The 23,634-nt window shown below is 40.9% G+C and overlaps 1 protein-coding gene across 2 annotated transcripts in view; it reads right to left on the bottom strand.

The window, feature by feature from the left end:
- LOC139761178 (cannabinoid receptor 1-like) overlaps positions 1–23,634 on the bottom strand; it is a 371,834-nt gene that overhangs the window by 26,711 nt on the left and 321,489 nt on the right. The gene's annotated exons all lie outside the window — the stretch shown is intronic.

The following is a 23,634-nucleotide window of genomic DNA, read 5'->3' as shown; positions in this document are numbered from 1 at the left end:
TTCCCATTTGTTCCCTTGTCTTACGCATTTAATTTACCTCCTTCCAAACATCTTTTTATTCTCCCTAAAATTTAATGATACTCTCTCACCACAACTCTCATTTGCCCTCTTTTTCACCTCTTGCACCTTTCTCTTGACCTCCTGCCTCTTTCTTTTATACATCTCCCACTCATTTGCATTATTTCCCTGCAAAACTCGTCCAAATGCCTCTCTTCTCTTTCACTAATAATCTTACTTCTTCATCCCACCACTCACTACCCATTCTAATCTGCCCACCTTCCACGCTTCTCATGCCACTAGCATCTTTTGTGCAAGCCATCACTGCTTTCCTAAATACATCCCATTCCTCCCCCACTCCTCTTTCGTCCTTTGTTCTCACCTCTTTCCATTCTGTACTCAGTCTCTCCTGGTACTTCCTCACACAATTTTCCTTCCAAGCTCACTTACTCTCACCACCCTCTTCACCCCAACATTCTCTCTTCTTTTCTGAAAACCTCCAAAAATCTTCACCTTCGCCTCCACAAGATAATGATCAGACATCCCTCCAGTTGCACCTCTCAGCACATTAACATCCAAAAGTCTCTCTTTTGCATGCCTATCAATTAACACATAATCCAGTAACGCTTTCTGGCCTTCTCTCCTACTTACACACGTATAATTATGTATATTTCTTTTTAGACCAGGTATTCCCAATCACCAGTCCTTTTTCAGCACATAAATCTACAAGCTCTTCACCATTTCCATTTACAACACTGAACACCCCATGTACACCAATTATACCTTCAACTGCCACATTACTCATCTTTGCATTCAAATCACCCATCACTATAACCCGGTCTCGTGCAACAAAACTACTAACACACTCACTCAGCTGCTCCCAAAACACTGGCCTCTCATGATCTTTCTTCTCATGCCAAGGTGCATATGCACCAATAATCACCCATCTCTCTCCATCCACTTTCAGTTCTACCCATATCAATCTAGAGTTTACTTTCTTACACTCTATCACAGATTCCCACCACTCCTGTTTCAGAAGTAGTGCTACTCCTTCCCTTGCTCTTGTCCTCTCACTAACCCCTGACTTTACTCCCAAGACATTCCCAAACCACTCTTCCCCTTTACCCTTGAGCTTCGTTTCACTCAAAGCCAAAACATCCAGGTTCCTTTCCTCAAACATACTACCTATCTCTCCTTTTTTCTCATCTTGGTTACATCCACACACATTTCGACACCCCAGTCTGAGCCTTTGAGGAGGATGAGCACTCCCTGCGTGATTCCTGTTTCCCCTTTTAGAAAGTTAAAATACAAGGAGGGGAGGGTTTCCAGCCCCCCGCTTCTGTCCCCTGTGGTTGCCTTCTACGACACATGAGGAATGCGTGGGAAGTATATATAATGTGTGTGTGTGTATGTGGGTTGGTTGGGCCATTCCTCGTCTGTTTCCTTGTGCTGCCTCACTGACGCAGGAGACAGTGATTAAGTATAATAAAATAAATAAATGAGTGGATGGGCCATACATCGTCTGTTTCCTGGCGCTACCTCACTGACGCCAGAAACAGCAATCAAGTATAACAAATCTTTCTTTCATACTATTCCCCATTTCCTGCGTTAGCGAGGAAGTGTTAAGAACAGAGGACCGAGCCTTTGAGGGAATATCCTCACTTCGCCCCCTTCTCTGTTCCTTCTTTTGGAAAATTAAAAACAAGAGGGTAGGATTTCTAGGCCCCCACTCCCTCTCCTTTTAGTCACCTTCTACAACATGCAGGAATACATGGGAAGTATTCTTTCTCCCCTATCCTGAGGGAAAGTATAATAAATAATGGTTAAAAATTGGAGAAAGTGAAGTGTTTTATATATCTAAGAGTGGACTTAGCAGCGGATGGAACCATGGAAGTGGAAGTGAGTAACAGGGTGGAGGAGAGGGTGAAGGTTCTGGGAGCAATGAAGAATGTGTGGAGGGAGAGAACGTTATCTCGGAGAGCAAAAATGGGTATGTTCGAAGGAATAGTATTTCCAACGTTATATGGTTGCGCGGCATGGACCACAGATAGAGTTGTATGGAGGAGGGTGAATGTGTTGGAAATGAAATGTTTGACGAAAATATGTGGTGTGAGGTGGTTTGACTGAGTAAGTAATGAAAGGGTAAGAGAGATGTGTGGGAAAAAAAATGTGGTTGAGGGAGCAGAAGGAGGTGCATTGAAATGATTTGGACATTACTTACTCGATCAAACCACCTCACACCACATATTGTCCTCAAACTTCTCATTTCCAACATATCCACCCTTCTCCCCACAACCCTATTTATAGCCCATGCCTTGCAACCAATAACATTGTTGGAACCATTATTCCTTCAAACATACCCATTTTTGCTCTCCGAGATAACGTTCTTGCCTTCCACACATTCTTTAACGTTCCCAGAATCTTCGCCCCCTCCCCCACCCTGTGACTCACCTTCACTTCCATAGTTCCATCCGCTGCTAAATCCACTCCCAGATATCTAAAACATTTCACTTCCTCCAGTTTTTCTCCATTCAAACTTACCTCCCCACTGACTTGTTTCTCAACCCTACTGAACTTAGTAACTTGCTCTTATTCACATTTACTCTCAGCTTTCTTCTTTCACACACTTTACCAAACTCAGTCACCAGCATCTGCAGCTTCTCACACGAATCAGCCACCAGTGCTGTATCATCAGTGAACAACGACTGACTCACTTTCCAAATCCTCTCATCCACAACAGACTGCATAGTTGCCCCTCTCTCCAAAACTCTTGCAATCATCTCCCTAACATCCCCATCCATAAACAAATTAATCAACCATGGAGACATCACACACCCCTGCCAGAAACCGACATTCACTGGAAACCATTCACTTTCCTTTCTTCCTACTCGTACACATGCCTTACATCCTCAATAAAAACTTTTCACTGCTTCTAGCAACTTACCTCCCACACCATATACTCTTAATACCTTCCACAGAGCATCTCTATCAACTCTATCATACGCCTTCTCCAGATCCTTAAATGCTACATACAAATCCATCTGTTTCTCTAAGTGTTTCTCACATACATCCTTCAAAGCAAACACCTGTTCCACACATCCTATACCACTTCTGAAACCACACTGCTCTTCCCCAATCTGATGCTCTATAAATGCCTTGACCCTCTCAATCACTACCATCCTATACAATTTCCCAGGAATGCTCAACATATATGTACCTCTGTAATTTGAACATTCACCTTTATCCCCTCTGCCTTTGTACAAAGGCACTATTCATGCATTCCACCAATCCCCAGGCACTTAACCATGAGCCATACATACACTGAATATCCTCATCAACCAGTCAACAACACAGTCACCCCCATTTTGAATGAATTCCATTGCAATACCATCCAAGTTTGCCATCTTGCCGGCTTTCATCTTCTGCAAAGGTTTCACTACCTCTTATCTGTTTACCAAACCATTCTCCCTGACCCTCTAACTTCTCACACCACCTTGACCAAAACACCCTCTATCTGCCACTCTATCATCAAACACATTCAGCAAGGCTTCAAAATACTCACTCCACCTTCTCACTTCACCACTACTTTTTATTAACTCCCTATTAGCCCCCTTCACCTCCTTCCAAAACATCTTTCTATTCTCCCTAATATTCAATGATACTCTCTCACCCCAACTCTCATTTGCCCTCTTTTTCACCTCTTGCACCTTTCTCTTGACCTTCTGCCTCTTTCTTTTATACATCTCCCAGTCATTTGCACTATTTCCTGCAAAAATCATCCTAATGCCTCTCTCTTCTCTTTCACTAACAATCTTACTTCTTCATCTCACCACTCATTACCCTTTCTAATCTGCCCACCTCCCACCTTTCTCATGCCACGGGCATCTTTTGCACAAGCCATCACTGCTCCCCTAAATACATCCCATTCCTCCCCCACTCCCCTTACGTTATTTGCTCTCACCTTTTTCCATTCTGCGCTCAATCTCTTCTGGTACTTCCTCGTACAAGTCTCCTTTCCAAGCTCAATTACTCTCACCACTCTTCACCCTAAAATTCTCTCTTCTTTTCTGAAAACCTTGACAAATCTTCACCTTCGCCTCCACAAGATAATGATCAGACATCCCTCCAGTTGCCCCTCTCAGCACAGTAACATCCAAAAGTCTCTCTTTCATGTGTCTATCAATTGACATGTAATCCAATAATGCTCTCTGGCCATCTCTCCTACTTACATATGTATACTTATGTATATCTCTCTTTTTAAACCCACCTTTCTCATGCCAAAGGCATCTTTTGTGCAAGCCACCACTGCTCCCCTAAATACATCCCATTCCTCCCCCACTCCCCTTACATCATTTGCTCTCACCTTTTTCCATTCTGCACTCAATCTCTCCTGGTAAATCCTCACACAAGTCTCCTTTCCAAGCTCATGTACTCTCACCACTCTCTTCACCCCAACATTCTCTCTTCTTTTCTGAAAACCTCGAAAAATCTTCACCTTCTCCTCCACAAGATAATGATCAGACATCCCTCCAGTTGCCCCTCTCAGCACATTAACATCCAAAAGTCTCTCTTTCATGCGCCTATCAATTAACACGTAATCCAATAATGCTCTCTGGCCATCTCTCCTACTTACAAATGTATACTTATGTATATCTTTCTTTTTAAACCAAGTTTTCCCAATCACCAGTCCTTTTTCAGCACACAAATCTACAAGCTCTTCACCATTTCCATTTACAACACTGAACACCCCATGTACACCAATTATTCCCTCAACTACCACATTACTCACCTTTCCATTTAAATCCCCCATCACTATAACCTGGTTTCGTGCATCAAAACTGCTAACACACACACTCAGCTGCTCCTAAAACATTTGCCTCTCATGATCTTTCTTCTTGTGACCAGGTGCATAGGCACCAATAATCACCCATTTCTCTCCATCCACTTTCAGTTTTACCCATATCAATCTAGAGTTTACTTGCTTACACTCTATCAAATACTCCCACAACCCTTGCTTCAAGATTAGTGCTACTCTTTCCTTTGCTCTTGTCCTCTCACTAACCCCTGACTTTACTCCCAAGACATTACCAAACCACTCTTCCCCTTTACCCTTGAGCTTCATTTCACTCAGAGCCAAAATATCCAGGTTTCTTTCCTCAAACATACTACTTATCTCCTTTTTTCTCATCTTGGTTACATCCACACACATTCAGACACCCCAATTGAGCATTCGAGGAGGATGAGCACTCCCCACATGACTCCTTCTTCTGTTTCCCCTTATATACAAATATATGTATTATCCCTAGGGATAGGGATGAAAAAGCACTGCCCATGTATTCCCTGCGTGTTTTACAAGGTGACTAAGAGGGGCAGGAAAGGGTGGCTGGAAATCCTCCGGTTCCAGTTTCTACTTTTCCAAAAGAAGGAACGAAGAAGGCAGCCAAGTGAGGATTTTCCTTTTAAGGCTCAGTCCTCTGTTCTTAACACTACCTCAATAATAAAGGAAATGGCAAGTATGTATGAAATTTTTTTTTTTTATATATAGAGCTGAATATGACAGCATATTACAGTTGTTATTCTTCTTTTTCATATTCTCTAGTTTTTGAAATATTGCTCTACCATTTCTACCATAAGGTGGGTGCTCAAACACTAGTTGTCCAAAATTATCCATTTCACAGAGGCATCATTAGGAATCTACAAAAAAGAGAGAAAAAGTACATCACAAAATTCAGATATAAAATGTAAAATGTATATAGGAAACAAAACCTTAGTGCATAGAATGTAAAATGTAAAGGAAAACACTATAAGTGGTACAAATTAACAGTATCATCATAAGTAAAATAAGCTACAACCAGGGCGCAAGTTAACAGAATCATCATAAGTGAAATAAGCTACAACCTAAGTACAAAATATGGTTACAAAAATATATTTCATTTAGGTTGTAGCTCATTCTGCCTGTCATGAACCCTTTAATTAGTATTGCTTATAGTGTTTTCCCTTACATTTTATGATTTATGAAATGTGGTTTGTTTACATTTCATATCCAAGTTTTGTGATGCAGATTTTGTTTCTTTTTTGTACATTCCTAATGATGCCTATATAAAGGTAAAAGCTTCACCGAAATAAATTGGATGATTTTGGACAACTGGTGTTTGAGCACCCACCTAACAGAACAATACTGAGAAAATTAAAAAACATAAAAAAAGATTAGTAACCATTAATATGCTATCGTATTCAACTCTACACACATTAGAGAAAACCTGATCCAAGCTTACACTAATAAATGGTAAAGGGGAAGAATGGTTTGGAGGCATCTTGGGAGTAAAGTCAGGGGTTGGTGAGAGGACAAGAGCTAAGTAAGGAGTAGCAGTACTCCTGAAGCAAGAGTTGTGGGAGTGTATGATAGAGTGTAAGGAAGTAAATTCTAAATTGATGTATCAAAAACTGAAAGTGGATGGCAAGAGATGGATGACTATTGGTGCTTATGCACCTGCTCATAAGAAGAAAGATCATGAGCAGCAAGTGTTTTGGGAGCAGTTAAGTTAGAGTGTCAGCAGTTTTGTTGCATGAGACCGGGTATTAGTGATGGGTGATTTGAATGCGAAGGTGAGTAATGTGGCAGTTGAGGGTACAATTGGTGCACATGAGGTATTCAGCACTGTGAATGGAAATCGCAAAGAGCTTGTGGATTTGTGCCGAAAAAAGACTGGTAACTGGGAATACCTGGTTTTAAAAAGAGAGATATATGTATGTGAGTACGAGAGATGGTCAACAGGCATTATTAGATTACGTATTAATTGATAGGCGTGTAAAAGAGAGACTTTTGGACGTAAATGTGCTGAGAAGGGCAGCTGGTGGGATGTCTGATTTACTAATCAGACATCCCACCAGAGTTAATCTGTAGAGGCAAAAGTGAAGATTTGTAGAGATTTTCAAAAAGAAGAGAGAATGTCACAGAGAAGCTTGGAAAGGAGACTTGTATGAAGAAATATCAGGAGAGATTGAGTGTGGAATGACAAAAGTTGGGAGCAAATGAAGTGAGGGGAATAGGTCAGGAATGGGAGGTATTAAGGAAAGCATGTATAAGAGATGCATGTGGCATGAAAAAAGGTGGGGGTGGACAGATTAAAAAACGGTAGTGACCGGTGGGGTGAAGAATTAAGTTGTTCGTGAGAGATAAAAGAAAGGCATTTGAGCAGCACTTCCAAGGAAGGAGTGAAAATGCCTGAGAGAAGTATTAAAGAAAGTGGATGAGAGTTGGGGTGAGAGAGTATAATTAGACTTTAGGGAGAATAAAAAGATTCTTAGAAAGAAGGTAAACAATGTGAATAAGACAAGAAAACTAATGGGAACAGTGGTGAAGAGGACAAGGGGAAGTGATAACAGGTAGTGATGGAGTGAGTAATTTGAACTATTGTTGAATGTGTTTGATGATAGAGTGGCAGATGTAGGGTGTTTTGGTCAGGGTGGTGTGTGAAGTGGGAGAGTTGGGAAAGTCATTTGGTGAAGAAAGAACAGGTGGTGAAAGCCTTGCAGATGAAATTTGGCAAGGCAGAGGGATTGGATGGTAATGAAGTTGAATAAATTAAGAAAGGGGGTGAATGTGTTGTTGATTGGTTGGTAAGGACATTCAATGAATGTATGGATCATGGTGAAGTGCCTGAGGATTGGCAGAATGCATGTACAATGCCACTGTACAAAAGCAAAGGGGATAAAGGTGAGTGTTCAAACTACAGAGGCATAAGTTTGTTGAATATGCCTGGAAAATTGTATGTTGGGTATTAATAGAGAGGGTGAGGGCATACACAGAGCATCAGGTTGGGGAGGAGCGGTGTGGTTTTAGATGTGGTAGAGGATGGGTGGATCAGGTGTGTACTTTGAATAATGTATGTGAGAAAATAGAAAAATAGATGGGTTTGTACGTAGCAGTTATGGATCTTTGATAAGGCATGTGATAGGGTTGATAGACATGCTTTGTGGAAGGTTTTAAGACTATATGGTGTGGGGGGTAAGCTGCTAGAAGCAGTGAGAAGTTTTTATCAAGGGTGTAAGGCATGTGTACGAATTGACAGAGAGGAGAGTGATTAGTTCCCAGTGAAGGTCAGTCTATGGCAAGGGTGTGTAATGTTCCCATGGTTGTTTAATCTGTTTATGGATGGGGTGGCTAGGGAGGTAAATGCTACAGTTTTGGAGAGAGAGGCAAATATGCAGTCTCCTGGGGATGAAACAGCCTGGGAAGTGAGTTAATTGTTGTTCGCTGATGCTACAGCACTGATGGATGATTTGAGTGAGAAACTGTAGAAGTTGGTCCTGAGCTTGGAAAAGTGTGTGTAATGAGAAAGTTGAGAGTAAATGTGAATAGGAGCAAGGTTATTAGATTCCATAGGGTTGAGGGACAAGTTAGTTGGGATGTAAGTTTGAATAGAGAAAAATTGGAGGGAGTATAGTGCTTTAGATTTCTGGGAGTGAACTTGTCAGCGAATGGAACCACGGAGGTGGAAGTGGGTCATAGGGTGCAGGAGGGGGTAAAGGTTCTGGGAGCAAAGAAGAATGTGTAGAAAGAGAGAATGTTATCTCGGAGGGAATGTTCCAAGGAATAGCAGTTTTGACAATATTTTTATGATTGCGAAGCATGGGCTATAGACAAGGTTGTATGAAGGAGGGTGGATGTGTTGGAAACGTAATGTTTGAAGACAATAAGTGGTGTGAGGTAGTTTGATTGAGGAAGATGAAGTAATGAAATGGTAAGAGAGATGTGTGGTAATAAAAAAAAGTGTGGTTGAGAGTGCAGAGGAGGGTGTGTTGAAATGGTTTGGGCATATGGAGAGAATGAGTTAGGAAAAGTTGACAAAGAGGGTGTAAATACATCAGAGGTGGAGGGAACAAGAAGCAGGAGACCAAATAGGAGGTGGAAGGATGGAGCAAAAAAGATTTGAGAGATCATGCATGAGGGTGAAAGGCATGCATGGTATAGAGTGAACTGGAACGACGTGGTATACTGAGGTCTACGTGCTGTCAGTGGACTGAACAAGGGCATGTGAAACATCTGGAGTAAACCAGGGAAGGTCTGTGAGGCCTGGACTTAAGACTGAGTGTGAGCAAATGTGGCATTTTCTGTCAGTTTCCAGGCTCTGTCTCACTGATGTAAGGGGTGGCAATACTGTTTCCTGTGGGGCAGGGTGGCACCAGGAATGGACGAGGTAAGCAAATATGAATAAGTATAGGTATGTGTAAGTGTGTGTACATGTATGTAGATATGTATGTATATGTATGTGTATGTGCATGTATCTATGTGTGTATATGAATGTTCTAGTCCTTCTTCGTCTGTTTCATAGCATTAATTTGCCAACACGGGAAATGATGATCAATATAATAATAGTAATAATAAACAATATATATATATATATATATATATATATATATATATATCTTTTCTTTCTTTAAAACTATTCGCCATTTCCCGCATTAGCAAGGTGGCGTTAAGAACAGAGGACTGGGCCTCTGAGGGAATATCCTCACCTGGCCCCCTTCTCTGTTCCTTCTTTTGGAAAATTAAAAGAAAACAAGAAGGGAGGATTTCCAGCCCCCCGCTCCCTCCCCTTTTAGTAGGCTTCTACGACACGAAGGGAATACGTGGGAAGTATTCTTTCTCCCCTATCCCCAGGGATAGTATATATATATATATATATATATATATATATATATATATATAGGGAAGGAGTAGCAGTACTCCTGAAACAGGAGTTGTGGGAGTATGTGATAGAATGTAAGAAAGTAAATTCTCGATTAATATGGGTAAAACTGAAAGTTGATGGAGAGAGATGGGTGATTATTGGTGCATATGCACCTGGGCATGAGAAGAAAGATCATGAGAGGCAAGTGTTTTGGGAGCAGCTGAATGAGTGTGTTAGTGGTTTTGATGCACGAGACCAGGTTATAGTGATGGGTGATTTGAATGCAAAGGTGAGTAATGTGGCAGTTGAGGGAATAATTGGTATACATGGGGTGTTCAGTGTTGTAAATGGAAATGGTGAAGAGCTTGTAGATTTATGTGCTGAAAAAGGACTGATGATAGGGAATACCTGGTTTAAAAAGCGAGATATACATAAGTATACTTATGTAAGTAGGAGAGATGGCCAGAGAGCGTTATTGGATTACGTGTTAATTGACAGGCGCGCGAAAGAGAGACTTTTGGATGTTAATGTGCTGAGAGGTGCAACTGGAGGGATGTCTGATCATTATCTTGTGGAGGCTAAGGTGAAGATTTGTATGGGTTTCCAGAAAAGAAGAGTGAATGTTGGGGTGAAGAGGGTGGTGAGAGTAAGTGAGCTTGGGAAGGAGACTTATGTGAGGAAGTACCAGGAGAGACTGAGTACAGAATGGAAAAAGGTGAGAACAATGGAAGTAAGGGGAGTGGGGGAGGAATGGGATGTATTTAGGGAATCAGTGATGGATTGCGCATAAGATGCTTGTGGCATGAGAAGAGTGGGAGATGGGTTGATTAGAAAGGGTAGTGAGTGGTGGGATGAAGAAGTAAGAGTATTAGTGAAAGAGAAGAGAGAGGCATTTGGACGATTTTTGCAGGGAAAAAATGCAATTGAGTGGGAGATGTATAAAAGAAAGAGAAAGGAGGTCAAGAGAAAGGTGCAAGAGGTGAAAAAAAGGGCAAATGAGAGTTGGGGTGAGAGAGTATCATTAAATTTTAGGGAGAATAAAAAGATGTTCTGGAAGGAGGTAAATAAAGTGCGTAAGACAAGGGAGCAAATGGGAACTTCAGTGAAGGGCGCAAATGGGGAGGTGATAACAAGTAGTGGTGAAGTGAGAAGGAGATGGAGTGAGTATTTTGAAGGTTTGTTGAATGTGTTTGATGATAGAGTGGCAGATATAGGGTGTTTTGGTCGAGGTGGTGTGCAAAGTGAGAGGGTTAGGGAAAATGATTTGGTAAACAGAGAAGAGGTAGTAAAAGCTTTGCGGAAGATGAAAGCCGGCAAGGAAGCAGGTTTGGATGGTATTGCAGTCGAATTTATTAAAAAAGGGGGTGACTGTATTGTTGACTGGTTGGTAAGGTTATGTAATGTATGTATGACTCATGGTGAGGTGCCTGAGGATTGGCGGAATGCCTGAATAGTGCCATTGTACAAAGGCAAAGGGGATAAGAGTGAGTGCTCAAATTACAGAGGAAGTGAAGTGTTTTAGATATCTGGGAGTGGATCTGTCAGCGGATGGAACCATGGAAGCGGAAGTGGATCATAGGGTGGGGGAGGGGGCGAAAATTTTGGGAGCCTTGAAAAATGTGTGGAAGTCGAGAACATTATCCCGGAAAGCAAAAATGGGTATGTTTGAAGGAATAGTAGTTCCAACAATGTTGTATGGTTGCGAGGCGTGGGCTATGGATAGAGTTGTGCGCAGGAGGATGGATGTGCTGGAAATGAGATGTTTGAGGACAATGTGTGGTGTGAGGTGGTTTGATCGAGTAAGTAACGTAAGGGTAAGAGAGATGTGTGGAAATAAAAAGAGCGTGGTTGAGAGAGCAGAAGAGGGTGTTTTGAAATGGTTTGGGCACATGGATAGAATGAGTGAGGAAAGATTGACCAAGAGGATATATGTGTCGGAGGTGGAGGGAACGAGAAGAGGGAGACCAAATTGGAGGTGGAAAGATGGAGTGAAAAGGATTTTGCGTGATCGGGGCCTGAACATGCAGGAGGGTGAAAGGAGGGCAAGGAATAGAGGGAATTGGAGCGATGTGGTATACAAGGGTTGACGTGCTGTCAGTGGATTGAATCAAGGCATGTGAAGCGTCCGGGGTAAACCAAGGAAAGCTGTGTAGGTATGTATATTTGCGTGTGTGGACATGTGTATGTACATGTGTATGGGGTGGGTTGGGCCATTTCTTTCGTCTGTTTCCTTGCGCTACCTCGCAAACGCGGGAGACAGCGACAAAGTATAAAAAAAAAAAAAAAAAAAAAAAAAGTTTGTTGAGTATTCCTGGTAAATTATATGGGAGGGTATTGATTGAGAGGGTGAAGGCATGTACAGAGCATCAGATTGGGGAAGAGCGGTGTGGTTTCAGAAGTGGTAGAGGATGTGTGGATCAGGTGTTTGCTTTGAAGAATGTATGTGAGAAATACTTAGAAAAGCAAATGGATTTGTATGTAGCATTTATGGATCTGGAGAAGGCATATGATAGAGTTGATAGAGATGCTCTATGGAAGGTATTAAGAATATATGGTGTGGGAGGCAAGTTGTTAGAAGCAGTGAAAAGTTTTTATCGAGGATGTAAGGCATGTGTACGTGTAGGAAGAGAGGAAAGTGATTGGTTCTCAGTGAATGTAGGTTTGCGGCAGGGGTGTGTGATGTCTCCATGGTTGTTTAATTTGTTTATGGATGGGGTTGTTAGGGAGGTGAATGCAAGAGTCTTGGAAAGAGGGGCAAGTATGAAGTCTGTTGGGGATGAGAGAGCTTGGGAAGTGAGTCAGTTGTTGTTCGCTGATGATACAGCGCTGGTGGCTGATTCATGTGAGAAACTGCAGAAGCTGGTGACTGAGTTTGGTAAAGTGTGTGAAAGAAGAAAGATAAGAGTAAATGTGAATAAGAGCAAGGTTATTAGGTACAGTAGGGTTGAGGGTCAAGTCAATTGGGAGGTGAGTTTGAATGGAGAAAAACTGGAGGAAGTGAAGTGTTTTAGATATCTGGGAGTGGATCTGGCAGCGGATGGAACCATGGAAGCGGAAGTGGATCATAGGGTGGGGGAGGGGGCAAAAATTCTGGGAGCCTTGAAGAATGTGTGGAAGTCGAGAACATTATCTCGGAAAGCAAAAATGGGTATGTTTGAGGGAATAGTGGTTCCAACAATGTTGTATGGTTGCGAGGCGTGGGCTGTGGATTGAGTGGTGCACAGGAGGATGGATGTGCTGGAAATGAGATGTTTGAGGCCAATGTGTGGTGTGAGGTGGTTTGATCGAGTAAGTAACGTAAGGGTACGAGAGATGTGTGGAAATAAAAAGAGTGTGGTTGAGAGAGCAGAAGAGGGTGTTTTGAAATGGTTTGGGCACATGGAGAGAATGAGTGAGGAAAGATTGACCAAGAGGATATATGTGTCAGAGGTGGAGGGAACGAGGAGAAGAGGGAGACCAAATTGGAGGTGGAAAGATGGAGTGAAAAAGATTTTGTGTGATCGGGGCCTGAACATGTAGGAGGGTGAAAGGAGGGCAAGGAATAGAGTGAATTGGAGCGATGTGGTATACCGGGGTTGACGTGCTGTCAGTGGATTGAATCAGGGCATGTGAAGCCTCTGGGGTAAACCATGGAAAGCTGTGTAGATATGTATATTTGCGTGTGTGGACGTATGTATATACATGTGTATGGGGGTGGGTTGGGCCATTTCTTTCGTCTGTTTCCTTGCGCTACCTCGCAAACATGGGAGACAGCGACAAAGCAAAAAAAAAAAAAAAAAAAGAAAAAAAAAATTTTTTTTTTCTTTTTATATATATATATATATATATATATATATATATATATATATATATATATATATATATATTTTTTTTTTTGCTTTGTCGCTGTCTCCCGTATTTGCGAGGTAGCGTAAGGAAACAGAAGAAAGAAATGGCCCAACCAACCCCCATACACATGTATATACATATGTCCACACACGCAAATATACATACCTACACGGCTTTCCATGGTTTACCCCAGACGCTTCACATGCCCTGATTCAATCCACTGACAGCATGTCAACCCCGGTATACCACATCGATCCAATTCACTCTATTCCTTGCCCTCCTTTCACCCTCCTGCATGTTCAGGCCCCGATCACACAAAATCTTTTTCACTCCATCTTTCCACCTCCAATTTGGTCTCCCACTTCTCCTCGTTCCCTCCACCTCCGACACATATATCCTCTTGGTCAATCTTTCCTCACTCATTCTCTCCATGTGCCCAAACCATTTCAAAACACCCTCTTCTGCTCTCTCAACCACGCTCTTTTTATTTCCACACATCTCTCTTACCCTTACGTTACTTACTCGATCAAACCACCTCACACCACACATTGTCCTCAAACATCTCATTTCCAGCACATCCATCCTCCTGCGCACAAATCTATCCATAGCCCATGCCTCGCAACCATACAACATTGTTGGAACCACTATTCCTTCAAACATACCCATTTTTGCTTTCTGAGATAATGTTCTCGACTTCCAAACATTCTTCAAGGCTCCCAGGATTTTCGCCCCCTCCCCCACCCTATGATCCACTTCCGCTTCCATGGTTCCATCCGCTGCCAGATCCACTCCCAGATATCTAAAACACTTTACTTCCTCCAGTTTTTCTCCATTCAAACTTACCTCCCAATTGACTTAACCCTCAACCCTACTGTACCTAATAACCTTGCTTTTATTCACATTTACTCTTGACTTTCTTCTTTCACACACTTTACCAAACTCAGTCACCAGCTTCTGCAGTTTCTCACATGAATCAGCCACCAGCGCTGTATCATCAGCGAACAACAACTGACTCACTTCCCAAGCTCTCTCATCCCCAACAAACTTCATACTTGCCCCTCTTTCCAACCACGCTCTTTTTATTTCCACACATCTCTCTTACCCTTACGTTACTTACTCGATCAAACCACCTCACACCACACATTGTCTTCAAACATCTCATTTCCAGCACATCCATCCAGATATAACTCTTGCATTTACCTCCCTAACAACCCCATCCATAAACAAATTAAACAACCATGGAGACATCACACATCCCTGCCACAAACCTACATTCACTGAGAACGAATCACTTTCCTCTCTTCCTACACGTACACATGCCTTACATCCTCGATAAAAACTTTTCACTGCTTCTACCAACTTGCCTCCCACACCATATATTCTTAATACCTTCCACAGAGCATCTCTATCAACTCTATCATATGCCTTCTCCAGATCCATAAATGCTACATACAAATCCATTTGCTTTTCTAAATATTTCTCACATACATTCTTCAAAGCAAACACCTGATCCACACATCCTGTACCACTTCTGAAACCACATTGCTCTTCCCCAATCTGATGCTCTGTACATGCCTTCACCCTCTCAATCAATACCCTCCCATGTAATTTACCAGGAATACTCAACAAACTTATACCTCTGTAATTTGAGCACTCACTCTTATCCCCTTTGCCTTTGTACAATGGCACTATGCACGCATTCCGCCAATCCTCAGACACCTCACCATGAGTCATACATACATTAAATAACCTTACCAACCAGTCAATAATACAGTCACCCCCTTTTTTAATAAATTCCACTACAATACCATCCAAACCTGCTGCCTTGCCGGCTTTCATCTTCCGCAAAGCTTTTACCACCTCTCCTCTGTTTACCAAATCATTTTCCCTAACCCTCTCACTCTGCACACCACCTCGACCAAAACACCCTATATCTGCCACTCTATCATCAAACACATTCAACAAACCTTCAAAATACTCTCTCCATCTCCTTCTCACATCACTACTACTTGTTATCACCTCCCCATTTGCGCCCTTCACTGAAGTTCCCATTTGCTCCCCCTGTCTTACGCACTTTATTTACCTCCTTCCAGAACATCTTTTTATTCTCCCTAAAATTTAATGATACTCTCTCACCCCAACTCTCATTTGCCCTCTTTTTCACCTCTTGCACCTTTCTCTTGACCTCCTGTCTCTTTCTTTTATACATCTCCCACTCAATTGCATTTTTTCACTGCAAAAATCGTCCAAATGCCTCTCTCTTCTCTCTCACTAATAATCTTACTTCTTCATCCCACCACTCACTACCCTTTCTAATCAACCCACCTCCCACTCTTCTCATGCCACAAGCATCTTTTGCGCAATCCATCACTGATTCCCTAAATACATCCCATTCCTCCCCCACTCACCTTACTTCCATTGTTCTCACCTTTTTCCATTCTGTACGCAGTCTCTCCTGGTACTTCCTCACACAAGTCTCCTTCCCAAGCTCACTTACTCTCACCACCCTCTTCACCCCAACATTCACTCTTCTTTTCTGAAAACCCATACAAATCTTCACCTTAGCCTCCACAAGATAATGATCAGACATCCCTCCAGTTGCACCTCTCAGCACATCAACATCCAAAAGTCTCTCTTTCGCGCGCCTGCCAATTAACACGTAATCCAATAACGCTCTCTGGCCATCTCTCCTACTTACATACGTATACTTATGTATATCTCGCTTTTTAAACCAGGTATTCCCAATCACCAGTCCTTTTTCAGCACATAAATCTACAAGCTCTTCACCATTTCCATTTACAACACTGAACACCCCATGTATACCAATTATTCCCTCAACTGCCACATTACTCACCTTTGCATTCAAATCACCCATCACCATAACCCGGTCTCGTGCATCAAAACCACTAACACACTCATTCAGCTGCTCCCAAAACACTTGCCTCTCATGATCTTTCTTCTCATGCCCAGGTGCATATGCACCAATAATCACCCATCTCTCTCCATCAACTTTCAGTTTTACCCATATTAATCGAGAATTTACTTTCTTACATTCTATCACATACCCCCACAACTCCTGTTTCAGGAGTACTGCTACTCCTTCCCTTGCTCTTGTCCTCTCACTAACCCCTGACTTTACTCCCAAGACATTCCCAAACCACTCTTCCCCTTTACCCTTGAGCTTCGTTTCACTCAGAGACAAAACATCCAGGTTCCTTTCCTCAAACATACTACCTATCTCTCCTTTTTTCACATCTTGGTTACATCCACACACATTTAGACACCCCAGTCTGAGCCTTCGAGGAGGATGAGCACTCCCCGCGTGACTCCTTCTTCTGTTTCCCATATATATATATATATATATATATATATATATATATATACAAAACAAAGTATAATAAAAAATAATAAAAAATATATATATATATATATATTTATTATTTATTTATTATACTTTGTCGCTGTCTCCCGCGTTTGCGAGGCAGCGCAAGGTAAGAGACGAAAGAAATGGCCCAACCCCCCCATACACATGTATATACATACGTCCACACACGCAAATATACATACCTACACAGCTTTCCATGGTTTACCCCAGACGCTTCACATGCCTTGATTCAATCCACTGACAGCACGTCAACCCCGGTATACCACATCGATCCAATTCACTCTATTCCTTGCCCTCCTTTCACCCTCGTGCATGTTCAGGCCCCGATCACAGAAAATCTTTTTCACTCCATCTCTCCACCTCCAATTTGGTCTCCCTCTTCTCCTCGTTCCCTCCACCTCCGACACATATATCCTCTTGGTCAATCTTTCCTCACTCATTCTCTCCATGTGCCCAAACCACTTCAAAACACCCTCTTCTGCTCTCTCAAGTAATGTAAGGGTAAGAGAGATGTGTGGAAATAAAAAGAGCGTGGTTGAGAGAGCAGAAGAGGGTGTTTTGAAGTGGTTTGGGCACATGGAGAGAATGAGTGTGGAAAGATTGACCAAGTGGATATATGTGTCGGAGGTGGAGGGAACGAGGAGAAGAGGGAGACCAAATTGGAGGTGGAAAGATGGAGTGAAAAAGATTTTGTGTGATCAGGGCCTGAACATGCAGGAGGGTGAAAGGAGGGCAAGGAATAGAGTGAATTGGAGCGATGTGGTATACCGGGTTGACGTGCTGTCAGTGGATTGAATCAGGGCATGTGAAGCGTCTGGGGTAAACCATGGAAAGCTGTGTAGGTATGTATATTTGCGTGTGTGGACGTATGTATATACATGTGTATGGGGGTGGGTTGGGCCATTTCTTTCGTCTGTTTCTTTGCGCTACCTCGCAAACGCGGGAGACAGCGGCAAAAAAAAAAAAAAAAAAAAAAATATATATATATATATATATATATATATATATATATATATATATATACATATATTTTTCATACTATTCACCATTTCCCACATTAGCGAGGTAGCATTAAGAACAGAGGACTGAGCCTTTGAGGGAATATTCTCACTTGCCCCCTTCTCTGTTCCTTCTTTTGGAAAATTAAGTAAATACATAAATGCACATACACATACATACATACATATATATAGCAATACATACACATATACATAGACATACACAGACATATACATATATACACTTGTACATATTCATATTTGCTCGCCTTCATCCATTCCCAGCATCATCTCGCCCCACAGGAAACAGCATCGCCACTCCCTGCATCAGCAAGGTAGTGCTAGGAAAACAGACAAAAAAGGTCACATTCCTTCACACTCAGTATCTAGCTGTCATGTGTAATTAACCAAAACCACAGCTCCCTATCCACATCCAGGCCCCATAAGGCAAGTTTACTAATGTTGATTAACAAGACATTCCAGATATATTTTTCTAAAGCTCCCCTATGGGAATTCAAATAATGAGACATTAGCACTATAACTAAATTTCAATGCAAAACCCATCTCCAGCACTAGTTTGGTGAAAACCTCAGGGATGCAAATACATATCAAAATACAGAAGTTCAATGGTGCTCAAAAACACACAATGTTGAAGGTTCAGCTATTTGGTCAATGAATCTGGCTGAATTATCACTGTAAGCACCATACATCCACTGACCACTTTAGTCATACACATTAAAAACAAAGGATTCAGGTACTAATTATTGTTTATAGCTGTTGGGACTGGATGCAAATAAGAATAAGTCAATTCAGCATGATGCACATTCAATTCACATAGGTGCTATGTATTACAATATCAGGAATAAAAGAAAGGGTATCTTATCTTTCTTCCATGAAGTAAATACTGCAAGCTAAGAGAAGAGAAGAGACATCAGATCATCATACAGTCATGAAAACTATGAGAAGAGGGGTAAGGACACCTGAGGAAGATTCAACAATAACATAACAGAAACATGCATCATAGTCAACACTACATGGAGGGTGGTAGAGTCACCTGGTAAAGCTGTCCATAATGCCAATGTAAGGACATGGTAGAAAACAGTTGAATGGTAAAATGACTGTCAAGGGGAGCTGAAAGGTAACAGAAGAGAGAGTAGAACTGTAGAAGAGGCAATTACTGTAAAAGGAGCAAGGAGACAATGGAGGGACAGGGGTATGTAAAGGTAAAATAAAGCAATGAATGGAGTCGGAGGAGATGTGAAAAGTACTGGAAGGTAGATAAGGGCATCAGAAGGGACAAGCAAGCACTAGAGGAGTCAGAGGTGCTGTAAGATAAGCCAAAGGGTTGTAAGATGGGCAGAAGGGCAGTAAGACAAGTATGAGGACAAGATGGGGCAGTAGAGCAGTGGATAGGCAAAAAAGCAGTAAAGAGGGCAGCATGGCAGACAGAAAATTAATATATAGGGAAGTAGGATGGGCAGGAAGACAGTAGAGGGAAAAAAAATGATAGGCAAATAGTGACAATGCACATAAGAAATACAGATAACAGAAGTCCTATATGCAGAATGCTCCTGTCATGGACAAAAGTCCACGTCAAGGCTGAGCCTTAATTGAAATATAGAGAATTATGAAACAGAAAATAAAAGACAAGGAAAAGTAATTACTAATTTTGGAGGAAGTGAAAAACCTGTCTTTTAAAATGTGCCAGGTCATAGTTATTGGGAAAGACATAAGAAGGTAGAAAGTTCCAAAGCTTCGAAGTGTAGGGAAAGAAGCAGTTTTCAAAATGGCCCACCCTTGAGTTGCTGATGGCCACACAGTAATCAAGGGATACAGCAGCTTGTCGAGTAAGCAGCCAGCTCTCAGGAGAAAGTTCCTAGACTAACACAAAATTACCTGAAATTAGGGTAGAATAGTAAGGTGGCTCTCTCCCCGCCTTCAGTGTCCCCAGTGAACAAGAGCTAGCAGGAAAAAGGATGGAAGAAAAACCATGTATTGCCAAAGTAAAGCCAGCATAGCATTCTACAGGAAAGAATGAAGAGTTATCTTACTACACTGTGCTACTCTGATATACTACACTACACTTTGATAATGGTTTCAAGGTGAGGGCATCATTCTTTGAGGCTGGATACCTTTCCATTATTTTCATTCAGTGAATATCAGAACTGATGAAATGTGTCTAACTGATTTTTAAATGTTTTTACATTCTCTTTGTTACCAGCATCTGATGGTAACTTTTTCCAGTATTCAACCATCTATTCACAAAGAATATTTTTCCTAAGTTAGTATTGCACCATGTTTCATTCCATATGCCCTAGTAACTGCATTTCACCATATCTTAAAAAGCTGTGCATAATCTACGTTGTTGAGTCAATTCAGAATTTAGAAGACCATGAAGTTACACTCCCCAAGATAAAAAGAGATTTAACCTCAGCCTCTGTTCATTTTGGAGGTTCCTTAGAGCTGAACCTAAATTTGTAGCCCTTTTTATAGATGTTCAATTTTTTCATCATTTTCATAGCTTGGGGGGTTAGAAATGGACTGTTACTAAAAATGTAGTCATACTATCACATTGAAAAAAGTTGGGATTTCTCTGGCATTTTGCTGGCCATGTTTTCAACTACAGAACCTAGCTTTCATTTATTTCATTGCCTGTTGTGACACACTATCTAGTGCATTTTAGATTGTTACTGATGCCAATTCAAGATCCTTTTCTTCATCTACTTTGGATAATATATTCCTAAGCATTTTGTCGTCTTGTTTAAATTCTTTATGTTCCATAATGTTATGTGTATCCACATTAAATTTCAACTGCCACCATATATAGGAACATTCTGCTAACGTGTTAAGAAACAGACCTCTGTGGCATAGTAGTTAGTATTGTTGAATGTGATGCATTCATGGGCTGCCCAGGGATGAGTGCATACGTTCAAACCCTGGTTGTGTCATCAGTCCACAGTTAACCAAGCTGTTCATCCTTCCCTATGGGTTGGTTGATAAAATTGGTACCTGGGTTAAGCTAGGGTATATACATATACACAGAATTACTGAGATGGCCTTGATTAGGGCATTCAGTTACCTGTGTCACCTTAGCTAACACAAAAAAAAAAATTTTTAGTTTTGATTACTCATAAATCTACCTCCTATTTCAATATCATCTCAAAATTTGGAGCTCCTAGACTTGTGGCTCACTTTCAGATTGTTCAATTAAATCATAAATGAAATGGGGCCAACCCTTATGGTACCTCGGTTTTCACATTCAAACCTGTTGTAGGCTTCACCATCTATAACTACAAGTTATTTTATTACTTTCTTTCAGAGTCCGTAATCATTTCATGTACTGAAAATAGTTTGCCTCCAATGTAGTAGTTTTTCGTGTGGTACTTTCTTGAATGTCTTTTGAAAATCTAGGTACTTCACATCTGTAAATCATGTATAGCACTGAAAGATGCAAGTTACTTTGTTAGAAAAGATCTTTTGCTGCACAAGCAATGCCTATTGTCCATTTTCAGATTGTGATCTAAAAATTTTACAATTCTGACATTACATTTTCCATTGTTTCACAATGCAAGGCCAGCTGGGCAGTAATTTAAGGTATAGTTATTTTCTCCTTCTTGTATATATGGATGATATTTACCTATTTGCAGTCTTTTGGTACCTTATCTTCAATTAGTCATTTATTGAATAATGTAGTCATGGGAGACATCAATTGCCATCTAATCACTATCAAGACTTAAGGATAGATTTTCAGGGCCAGTCAATATGCTTGGGTTCATTTGAGCTAAGTATCTTGATAAATTACTTCACTGCATTCAATTCTTTTTTTGTTTTAAATATTTAAAGAATTCCTTAATTATTTCAACCAAATAGGAAAATCCTTTGCATGTTCACATTTACTTTTGTCTTCTTTTGATCCTGCATTCCCTTTGTATCTTCATTAATTCTTAAGAGATTTGCACAGTTTTCCAGTAACCTTAATTACTTACATGTTTTCCTTATTACAAGTTCCATTTTCTTTGTCACTTAGCCCGGCTTTGAGTTTACACTAGCTCTTTTCATCTTTCTTGATATGTTTTCATTTTTGTAACAAAATTTTTTCTTTAATCTATCCACATCTCTTAAACTGTATAAACAGAGGAGATTTATCCTGCTGCTTTTGCTACTTCTGCACCTCACTTTCTCAAAGTTTGCTCTTCTGTAATTCGGGATCAAGAGTTTGTTATGCACTAATATCAAATCTTGTATTAATTTCTACCCCCTATTAATTTTGTCAGGGCCTACCTTGCATGAATTGGTCAAGTCACAGGTCTGTGTTGGTTGAGAGGACAAAGTAAAAAATGTTGTTGTCTCTAGTGTGCATATCAATCAGCAGGTTTAGAAAAATGTCTTCAATCAAATTAATCTGTTTTCTTCTCGATCACATGCTGGGGTATTCCAGTCTGAATTAGGTCTGTTAAAAGTCACCAACATCTGTAGCTTCCTTATTGTTTACAATTCATTTCATCTCTGTATTAGAGGTTTACATGTGATCCCAAGTCATTTCATTTCTATTTCTGTTAGTCAATGTACAGAGATTTGTAAGGATTTGCATTTATCTCTTTTAGTTTAATTGCAAGTAGGAAATTATCATCAAAACAGCTCTTCCTACCTTACAAATTGTTTTCAGCAGAAAATCTATATCTAGGTTTGCTAATCTAGCACATAAAATTTTGTACTTCGTATCTATTCGCATTTTTGAAAGTGCAGCAATGCTTGGGTTTGCAATGAAGGCACAAGGGGTTAGTCCATTCTGTTTTAACATTATACTTCAAGTACAAGGTGTACATTAAGCTGATTTTATTCTATGATTTACATGGGCCTTGGAAATCATCTGTCTGGGACCAATTTAAAAGTTTAAATCGTTAGTTGGGAATCCCATCTAAGAAATAAAAAAGAAAAGGAATAGCAAAAGGGCAATGAAGGGAGAAACAATATGGGCAAGAATGTAGAAGAGAGGACATCAGGATGAACAGGTAAAAGTGACAGTAGGATATGGAAGGAGAGCAATCCCACCTATTAGGGTATGGAACTTTATATACGGAACAGTAGGATAGGCAATAAAAGGAACATCATGATGGGCAAGAATACAACAGAGAGAAAACATCAAGATGAGCATGGAGGTAGAGAATGGAATAGCATGATGCAAAGAGGAGTACTAAGAACAGACATAGCAGTAAGGAGGATAGTAAGATGTGGTAGAAGGGCAATCAAAGTGGCAGGAGGCCAATAGGGAGGAAGATGTCTGGGTAGGAAGGCAGCAAGGGGTCATAAGATAGACAGGGGAGGAGTGGAGTCAGCATTAAAAGGGGTAGGATGTCTGAGGATGGGACATTAAGAATGGCAAAAGAGTACTAAACAAGGTATCAAAATGAGAATGAGAACAGTACATAGGGAAATAAGGACACTGGTGGAGCAGGAGGATGGGAAGGACACTGAAGGGTACAGCAAGATGGGTATGAGCAAATCAGAGGGGCAAAGCAAACATGAGGCAAAAAATGAGGAAGTGATGATAGTAGTAAATGGAAGAAAGACAGTAAAAAAGAAAGTAAACGACAGTCATAAGGAGACAAGTAACTGATATATTATGAAAAATGGGATAAGCAATACCAAAGGCAAAGATGGCTGGAGATATGGGTCTGTTGATCTCATGCAAAGTCCATCAGTGCTGCTCTCAGTGAGCACTAAATATATATATATACATATATATATATAT

This window comes from Panulirus ornatus, chromosome 3 (genome assembly GCF_036320965.1).
Source record: "Panulirus ornatus isolate Po-2019 chromosome 3, ASM3632096v1, whole genome shotgun sequence".
NCBI classification, from domain to species: domain Eukaryota; kingdom Metazoa; phylum Arthropoda; class Malacostraca; order Decapoda; family Palinuridae; genus Panulirus; species Panulirus ornatus.
Note: the sequence above shows the minus strand (reverse complement) of the source record. Positions and strands in the feature narration are given on the sequence as shown.